The following is a 10,811-nucleotide window of genomic DNA, read 5'->3' as shown; positions in this document are numbered from 1 at the left end:
AAATTTGAAGCATTTAATGTTGCTAGCCCTTGCTTGGGAACTAGTCTTAGGGGTGAGTTTCTCTATGGTCTTATACTTATCTTCCTTGGGTTTTGAAGGTGCAACCCCCAAAATTCCTTGGGCTTGGTCCTTTCTTGGATAAGAGTGCAAGCCATAAGATTTTGAAGAAGAATTTCTTTTAAGTTGTTGCTCCACTCTTATACAAAGTTGGACCAGCTCATCTAGGTCCCTATATGGAAGGAGTTCAACCTTATCCCTCACTTCCATATTAAGCCCACTAAGGAACCTAGCTATGCTTATTCTTTCCTCCTCCCTAAGTCTAGCTCTTTAAAGGAGTAGTTCCATTTGTTGTCTATATTCTTTGACACTCATACTCCCTTGTCTAAGCCTTTGGAGCTTGTCCATAAGCTCCCTTTCATAGTAGGAGGGAATGTGCCTCTTCCTAAGGGCACTCTTAAGATCATTCTAATACTCTACTAGAGGATCCCCATGAATCCTTCTTTCCCTAATAAGGGAAGTCCACCAATAGAGGGCATACCCTTGGAAGTTAAGGGTAACCAATGGAACTTTTCTCTCTTCACTAATATAATGGCAAACAAAGAGTTGTTCAACCTTCATTTCCCAATCTAGGTAGGCCTCAACATTATCTTTTCCAATCTAGGTAGACCTTCTATCCTTTTCTTTTCTTTGAGAGTGAGGTCTAGTATGAGACCTATGTCTCCCTCCATAGTAGTCACTTAACTCTTCACTCAAACTTTTACAAGACTCATGACTACCATAGGAAGCATTTCTTCCTCTTCTTAATTCTTTCATTAATTTTCTTCTTTCTTCCTCTCTTATTTTTCTCTCTTTCATCTTGACTTATTTCTTCCACTCTTATTTTTTCCTTTTTCATTTCTCTCTTGTTTTTCTTTCCACAATTTAAGGGATCTCAACTCATCTAATATCCTATACAAGGGGTCCTTAGGAGTAGAACCCTTACCATTAACACTAGATGAAGAATGAAGACTCATGTTGGTTCCTAAGCTGTGGTTCTTTCTTGTTGGGGGTTTGAAAACAAAAGGTAAAAGAAACTATGGTTGAAACTAGCCAAAATAAACACTAAAAGAGGTGTGAAATATAAGGTAAAAACTAATTGGTAAAAAGAAAGCTATCTAGGCGGTTTGACAATGGAAGGTAAAGGAAATTTAAAGCAAGCTAGATGGTTTCCTATGTGAAGGCTTGGATGACCCTTTGGAGGTCCCAACTAGCTCTTCACTTAGTCTAAATGGTTTATACTAAGCTATTACACAAAAATATAGGTTTGTGTGGTCTCTTGGAGACTCCCCATACACCCTTGAAGAATGTCCAAATACAAGGAATTGTAATAGAAAAAATTTCAGCACTCAGTTGTTTTATTACAACAAATTTAACAAATCAATTAAGGTCTTCAAATTTGTCTTGAATGCTTGTTTGTTTTTTCAAGTGTTTCACTAAAAATTTGGTGAGGCTTTGGTTGCTTCAAATACAATGGCGCTCCTAGGATGGTTAACCTCCAAGACTCAAAATTCTTCAAGCAATGCACCAATTTCCTCTTCCAATCCTTATTGTAGGCAACACTTAAACACAAAAAAAAGAAGACAAGAAAGAAACCAAAAGATGAAATGAAAGCTAAACCAAAAGGAAATATAACATGACATTAATTAAATGAGATTCAAGGAAAAATAAAGCAAAAGGACAACACCACAAGCCAAGGTGGAACACAAAGGAAGACAAAGAATGGCACTAGATTAGATTGACAAATTAAAAACAAGACTCAAAGCAAAATTCTAGTTATGTCAATTTGGAAACAACCTAAAAGATGAAAAACTCCAATAAGTGAAATAGGCTTGTGATACAACTCAAAATAATGAACAATTTTCAATCAAATCAAGCATACATATTTTTTAATTTTTTTTCCTGTTCTAGATGTGTATTTTAACGTTAATCTTTATCACATTTTCTCGATCATTTATTTTTCTTTTTTGTTCATTATTTTTCCATTGTTTTCGTCCAGATGTTGTCATACCCTAATTTCGTCCGGGGACCTTTGCTTGATGACATGCGACCTTTCTTTGGTCCTTGTGAGGTGTTTGGCACCCATCATTAGGCAATTTGTGAAATTCCAGGACATGCCGGAAAACCGAAAAAATATTGATGCACAATCCGTAAGTTTCCGTGACACACCGGAAATCAAATGGAAGCATCGTTGCATAATTAAGTGAGATTCCGTAACATTCCGTAAGTCAAAAAGGGGATGATTATGTAATCCGCAAGGTTCCGTAACATTACGGAAAGAAAACAAGTATCGTTACGAAATTCGTAAGTTTCCGTAACTTTACGAAAAAAGAATCACCAAAAAAAAAAGCAGAGGGAGGTGTACTTAGTAAAAATGGGGGTGCAAATAGCACCCAGGCACACTTGGGCCCTCCAGAATATTCCTCCAGAAGGCTGCTTCTGGAGGAAGCAACTTGGCTCGCCTGGGCGAGCTGGGCGGCAACCACCTCCCCTATTTTGCTATAAATAGGGGAGGAAGTGAAGAAGAAAAGGGATCAGCCCCTTAGGGACTTCTCTCTCTTTCGAATTTGCTTGGAAAAATTGTTTCCGTGAAGAAAATCTAAGCCGAGGCGCTTCTGAAACATTTCCGTAACGTTTTCCGTGAAGAATTTCGCGAAGGTTTCGACCGTTCTTCGACGTTCTTCATTCGTTCTTCATCGTTCTTCGATCTTCAACGGGTAAGTACCTCGAACCAAGCTTTTCGATTCATTCTATGTACCCGTAGTGGTCCACATTGTGTTTCATGCATTTTTATTCTTGTTTTGTTTACTTTTTATACCCCCTCTTGACGTGCTTAAGCCGTTTTACTTAAGTCATTTCTCGCTTAACTTAAAAATAAAATAAATTTCCACCGAATGTTTGAATTGTATTATCCGTTAACTTCGGTTAAAATAAATTCCGACCGTTCGGTCGTGCCGTAACCACGTTGGAAATCAAAAAAGGAGGTAAAAAATAATATAATAATAAAAAAAATCTTTTAGCAAAATAAAGCGGAAAATCAATCGGACGTTTTCTCTTTGGGATTTCTCATTCTTAATCGAATTATTAATAACTAAAGTGAAACTAAGGCTAAAATCAACTCGCCTAGTCAAGCTCGTCCATAAAAATAGGCTTTTGAAGTTTGTCATTTCAATTTCTCACTAAGTAAAATGGATCATTTTTAAGGTCCAACGCCTTAAAATGATCACCACTTAAGTAAAAAAGAATCACTTGATAAGAAAGAACTACGTAGGTCTGATTTCCTCATCGCAATTGAGGAATACGTAGGAGCAAAGGGAAACACCCTTGTCGACCACAAAAAGAGAAAAAAATATAAAAAGGGTATAAAGGATATAAGGACATAAAAGGGAACGTAAAAATCAAAGTCATGTTTGCACATTCGATTAAAGGCTGCCGTCCCTTGTGACGGACGTGTGGGGTGCTAATACCTTCCCCGTGCGTAAATACAACTCCCGAACCTTTCACTTAAAAGTTCGTAGATCGTGTCTTTTCCGGTTTTTCCGACGTTTTCCTCGAATAAACGTTGGTGGCGACTCCGCGCGTATTCCTTTCGTGGAACACGCATCCCGCGAGTCTCGCGTCGCCCTCCCGCCGAAGGGTAGGTTGCGACAGTTGGCGACTCCACTAGGGACTGTTTTTAGAGAGTTAGGCCATTTAATCTTGTGCAAATTTTGCCATGACTTACTCCTTTGTTGGCTTCCCCTTATTATGTTCTTTTATATATAACTCTTTGATGCTTTTAGTACATTTTTTTGTATGCATGAGGTAAATATTTATTCATTTGATGCACACAAACACTAACACTATTTGCACACACGGTGAGTTGAAAAAGGGCCCTATACCCGGGTTCGTGGGAACATAAGGAGTGGAGGTGAATCCGTGATCATGCTAGGTCTCCGACTTGCTTGATTACAGTGAACCCTCATCTAGAGTTTTTCTCTTTGAAAACATATTGTTGCTAGTAGTCCCTACTACTGTAGTATGTTCTTCGAAGGGGATGATACCTCTAGAAACCATCAAGAGAGATATGACTACCTTGGGGGTTATCACTAAAAGCCTAGTTAGCTCTCTCCCTTATAGGTCCCTTAAATAGGGGCACGGAGCAAACTCGTTGCGTGCCATTTTTCACACTGCCATGCATAAGTATCATATACCCTTTTGCTTATATTTGTTTGTGAATATTGTCGTACTATGTACATCCCCGTGTTGTGCCTTTCGCATATGCATCATGCGTGGGTTTCGTCTTTGATCCCCTCACTTTAGCAAACCGACGGAGGGTCCGTGTCACCTTCTTAAAAAACATACGTTGGGTGCCATGCTGCCCAAACGTTGTATCCAAGAAGGAAACAATTTCTCGGGCTCCCGTATTCGTAAATTGCATCTGTGTCATAAGCATTTTTTCATGCATTCATCCATTCCACCCATGATAGATGTCGGAGTTTTGATTCGGACTAGATTTTATTTCACTTTAGTAAAACATGGGATCAAGTCAAAAGCCTTCGCTTAAAAAGAGGTTCTATCAAGTCAAAATCAAGAGCTTAGAGGTCACTAGTTTACGAGAGTTGGGGCAATTAATGGGTCAACTTCAACAGCAAGCCTTCCGCAAAGCCTATGGTAAGATTTGGGACCTAGCTAGGGTAGAAGTCTCCATGGAACCGATTGCATCCCTTTCCCAATATTATGACCAGCCCCTAAGGTGCTTCACATTCGAGGACTTCCAGCTAGTGCCGACTGTGAAAGAGTTTGAAGAAATCCTGGGATGCCCACTGGGAGGAAGGAAGCCATATATTTTCTTTGGGTTCTATCCCTCCACGACAAGAGTTGCCAAGGTAGTGAAAATCTCAGCACAAGAGTTGGACCGTGTAAAGAAAAACAGGAATGGGGTAGTCGGAGTACCAAGGAAGTGTTTGGAGGAAAGGGCAAAGGCCTTGGAAAATCAAGGCGAATGGGCTTTCTTTTATTGACATCTTGGCGCTTTTGATCTTTGGAGTTGTCCTCTTTCCGAATATGGAAGGGTTAGTGGACCTAGCAGTGATTGACGTTTTCCTCGCCTTTCATCATGGCAAGGAAAGCCCGGTCGTCGCCATTTTGGCCATGTATGACACGTTCAACCGGGGATGTGAAAAGAGCAGCGCAAGAATTGTTTGTTGTGCACTGGCTCTCTATGTGTGGCTGGTTTCACACCTTTTTCTCCAAGAAGGTAGGCCCGTCTATCCGCTACAAGGTCACCGCTCGTGCGTCGAAAAAGGAAAGGCGAATTGGGACCAACTCTTGGCTAGCATGGAGGGGCGTCTGTTAATTGGTTCCCTCGCTAGAAGGAAGGAAGAATCAGGATTCTATCTTCATGCGAAGGGTGTCCCATGAGAGGAGTGCCATCAGACGAAAGCATCACGCCTTTCATCGCACGGGGTTTCAGTGACCACAATGCGAGGGTACTCCAAGGAGTTCACAAGGCATGTGATGCGGTGTGAAGAAAAGATAGAGAGCTTAGGGGAAGCAGTAATGGGATCATCGGCGGCTATCATAAGTGGCTGAGAGTCCGGACACAAGGATTGGATTGGCTCCCAAATCTAAAGACTGTGAGAGACAATGAGGTTAAAGCTTCGGAAGAAAGTGATGAGGTACAAGCCCTAAAGGCAAAGCTTGAAAGAGCCCGGGTAGTCAAAGAGAAGTTCAAGTCCATAGCCATCAAAGTCTGAAGAGAGTATGATGAACTAAGGGACGTCAATATGGCCACCGATGAAGCCTTTGAATGAGAAACCAAGAAGGCCCGAAAGGAAGAACACGACCAAAACAAGTTTTGAGGGGCTTTATAGGGCAGCAATAGTGAGCTCAAACTCCGAAGAGGTGAAAGGAATCATCACAGGTCAAAGGCATGATCTTGAAGGATGAGCTAAAAGCTTGCCTTAGGTCGAAAAGAAATTTGTCCCAACAGTTAAGCGAGACTGAAGGGAATATGTGGGCCATCATCGATGAGTGCAAAGAGAAGCTAAATCTAGCGGCGACTCACGAGCAAAGGCTAGAGGATGAGTACACCAAGATATCAGCAGAAAGGGAAGCAAGGGAAAGGGTAATTGATTCATTGCACCAAGAGGCAACAATGAGGATGGGCCGATTTGCTCTTACTTTGAACAGGAGTCAAGAACTTCCCCGATTGCTAGCCAAGGCCAAAGCAATGGCGGACACCTACTCCGCCCCCAAGGAGATCCACGGACTTCTCAGCTATTGTCAGCATATGATAGACTTAATGGACCATATGATTAGAAACCGCTAGGAAGTTTGTATTGTCGCTCAGATCTTGACTAGTTATAACTTTTTTTAAAAAATGAGTTTATCCCACGTTTTTACTCCAAAAATCAGTGCGAATCAAGTCACTCCCACATTTTATCTCTAGCATGCATTGTATGTTGGTCTCGTCCTTTGTCACAGGAAGCCGGAAGGTCCATATCACCTTCTTAATTGTACACATGGGGCACTACGCCCCCAAATGCGCAAGTAAGAAGAGATAATTTTCTGAGCTCTCGTGTCCGTAAAATGCATTCATATCATGCATCGCATAAGCATCTCTTCATAACATCATAATGAACATATCGTTCCTGCATTTGTCCGTTATCATATTCCAGCCTCACATTTTGCATGAGTCATGGCATCATCATGCATATGCGTTCAACAAACTTTTTGATCTGCAAAATTGCATACCATTTGTTTTCGTGTTTGCTCATCCTTGTGTTTTCCTCTACAAAAACAAAAAAGGGGAAGCGTGAAACTTCACACTACATTCTTAGTTGCATGTGTTAGGCACCATGAGCCAACCATGTTGGGATCATAAACCCATTTCTAAAAAAAAAAAAAACACACAACAACAAAACAAAATAATTGAACATGGTACCTAATGCATGGTTAACTAGGAAATGGTGTTTCTTCGGGCATCTCAATTTCATAATTACATTTTCCATGCATAGCTTAAAGTATGCCCGGGTCATTCATCCCTATGAGATGTTGTTGAAGTATTGGCGATCAGAATTGCCATTCCTTGGATTATAGGGTTGAACCAAGCTCATGGTTTTACAAAAAGGTTCATCAAGTCAAGTTGAAATATGGAAGTAACCGTCTTGCAAAATTGGGGCAAAAGATGAATCGAATCACATCACTGCTTCGTCTACTGCCAAACATATTTAGGATTGTTGATGTCCTTGTTACTTCCAGTTTCACCTTGACAAAGATGTCATGGACCATGTTGAAAATCTAAATTGATTCAACCCCATATCCTGCGTAAAAATTCGCAATACTTCAACTGTACATCATTCGCATGCATCCATGCTTTTCATTGGTTGCATTGCTCATTGCATTCTTTCCTTGAAAAATAAAATAAAATAAAAGAGAACTTAATCATTGTTATAAAAAAGAAAAAAAAACACATGCTTTACGGTGCCCTCACCAAACTTGTGCTAGAGCTAGAGTAATGGGTGAAGCAGAGGAGGTGCAAGAGAAGATGAAGGCCGACATGGAGGCCATGAAAGAGCAAATGGCCACAATGATAGAGGCCATGATGAGCATGAAGAAGATAATGGAAGCCAATGCGGTTATAGTTGCCGCTACTAGTGCTATCGCTAAGGTGAACCCGATGCTCCCATCTGGCCTCAAGCAAATGAATCATCCAACCTCAAATATGATAAGCAAAGATTTGGGAAGTACGGATGACCCCATGATGTGCAAATTCAAAACAAGCACGCCTTCCCGCCATATGGCTTGCCTCCCAAACTATACACCACCCAATGTGGCGTACATTCCCAATGAAAATCTCAATAACTCTACTCCGATACTCATTGAGAACCAATAACCTCAATCTGATCAGGCACATATCTCTCAAACCATGGGGGAGACACATGAAATTCCCCACCACAATCTAGCTGACTTCGAGCCTTGGCTCGGATATGCCACTGAAGGGCAAGCAGTTGGTGGTATACCCTTTGAAAACACTTTGGAGGGCCCTCAGTTTCGCCCACAACCATAACCCTTGCATTTTGCGGTGGGAAGAGCCCCTCCTGCTATGGCCGAAATGGAAAAGTTAGATCATTTAGAGGAAAGGCTCAGGGCCATTGAAGGAGGTGAAGATTATGCCTTTGCTAACCTAAAAGAGTTGTTCCTAGAACCCAATATCATCACCCCTCCCAAGTTCAAGGTGCTGGACTTTGACAAGTACAAGGGGACTACTTGCCCCAAGAACCATCTAAAGATGTATTATCGGAAGATGGGGGCATGCGCAAAAGATAAGGAATTACTGATACATTCCTTCCAAGAAAGTCTTACTGGGTAGCTGTTACCTGGTACACTAACTTGGAACCTTCCCGAGTCCATTCTTGGAAGGACCTAGTGGTTGCCTTCGTTAGGCAGTGTCAGTATAATGTCTTCGGATAGGATGCAACTACAGAACATGTGCAAAAAGGGGGCACAAATCTTTCAAAGAATATGCCCAAAGGTGGAGAACCTGGCAGCTCAAAGTGGCACCTCAATGACAAAAAAACGATGACAATGATAGTAGACACATTACCAGTATTCTACTATGGAAAATGGTGGGCTACGCACCTTCAAAGCTTTGAGGATTTGGTCTTTGCCAGTGAAAGGATCGATGTGGGTCTGAAAAAAGGCAAATTTAGTCATCCTGCTTGGACGAATGAGAAAACTGGGGCAAATGAAGAGGGTGAGAAAGAGGGAGAAACCCATGCTATGACTGCCATTCCTATACGGCCAAGTTTCCCACCAACCCAACAATGTCATTACTCAGCCAATAACAAACCTCCTCCTTACCCACCGCCCAGTTATCCACAAAGGCCATCCCTAAATCAACCACAAAGCCTGTCTACCGCACTTCCAATGACGAAGACCACCTTTAGCACAAACCAAAAAACACCAACAAAAAGGAATTTTGCAGCAAAAAGCCTGTAGGGTTCACCCCAAATTCCGTTGTCATATGCTAAACTTGATCCCATATCCACTCAATAATTCAATGGTAGCCATAACCCCAACCAAGGTTCCTCAACCTCCATTTTTCTGAGGATACGACTCGAACGCAACGTGTGCTTATCATGGAGGAGCCCCGGGGCATTCCATTGAGCATTGTATGACCCCGAAGCATAAAGTGGGAAGTCTAATTGATACGGGCTGGCTGAAATTTGAGGAGAATCGCTTGTTGAATCCTAACATTGACAAACAACACCATACATGGGGCAATTCTGGAAGCTGTTGTTATGACTCATCAGGATTTTCAAGTTTATGCCATAAACCACAGTTACAATGCTAAATGATATGGATAAAATGGACATCCTCTCATGAACACATCTTTGCTTATTCAACTTCCACCGGAATGTGAGTGTAAGCCATTGGTCTGTTTGCTCAAGCAACCTGCGCTCCTGAGTGTTGACTTCCAAGACCGTTCAATCAGAGATTACTCATCTTGCACGTTGGTGGGGGTGCCGTAAAACGACGAGTAAAGTAAAAGTAAAAAAAAAAAAAAAACAAAACAAAAAACAAAAAAAGAAGAGAGGGCATTTGATTGACTGTGTTTTCAAGTAAAAATATAGACGTTCATGTGACCTCATTTTATCATGCCGGAAAGTTTGTCTTCTTAGAGAAGCGAGTTGTCAAGAATAGGATGTTGGACAAATGGCCTCAGTTATCTTAAGGAAGGGGGGGTTGACAATCACTCTTTCTTTTTGGATTAACAATGCACCCTTAACATGAATTACTCAAAAGACAAATCAAAATAAACTTCTTTAAAGCAAAAGATAAATAGCAATAAAAGAAGTTTAAAGGAAGAGAGGAATGCAAACTTGATTTATACTGGTTTGGCCACTTCCCGCGCCTACGTCCAGTCCTCAAGAAACCCACTTGAGATTTTCCACTCTCTTTGTAAAACTCCTTTTACAAAGTCTGAACCACACAGGGACAACCCTTCCCTTGTGTTCAAGAATCCTCTACAATAAGAGACTCTCTGTCTCTTAATCCCTTTTCAGAAGTAAGAAGAAGAGAAGAAGAAATCTCTCTTAAAAGGGATAGATTGTACAATGAAGACCAATCAAAATTCCTTATTGAATATGCAAATGGTTGACCAAGGAATCTTTTTGAGAGGATAAGACAGTTCAGTTCAGAAAAACTCTTAATCTTTTGAGAGGATAAACTTTGTGGGCAATGAAAACTCTCTTTAAATTCGTGCTTCCAAGCCACCTTTGATGCCCATTCATAAACCATTTGAATAGATGTGACTCTTGGAAATTATTTTCCGAAAATCCCCTCTGGTAATCGATTACAAGACTTGTGTAAATGATTACAGGTTTTAAAAAATTTGAATTAAAACATTTTCAACTGCTGGTAATCGATCACCAGAGAGCAAATCTCAATTTGAAATGATAGAATTCTTTGGTCAAACCTTTTGTTTTTCAATTTGGAAACTTCTTCCTAAGATTCTAGAGATCAACTTGATCATATATCTTGATTTCTTGTCTCGAATAAAACTTAGAAGCACTTGATCCTTCGGCATCATCAAAACATCAAAACATCTTGCTTCTACATAGGAGCCATTTGACTTAATCCATCAACTGAAAAAATCCTTCAACTATTTCTCGTCCTTGGAAAATTCTTTTTGCAAAAATCAATTGCTTCTTTCATTCTCCCTCCTACAAGGTCATGATGAAAGACAACGATTGGTACCTCAAAGCCTTACACTGGGGCAATGAGGG

Source organism: Glycine soja, chromosome 18 (assembly GCF_004193775.1).
Source record: "Glycine soja cultivar W05 chromosome 18, ASM419377v2, whole genome shotgun sequence".
NCBI classification, from domain to species: Eukaryota; Viridiplantae; Streptophyta; class Magnoliopsida; order Fabales; family Fabaceae; genus Glycine; species Glycine soja.
Note: the sequence above shows the minus strand (reverse complement) of the source record.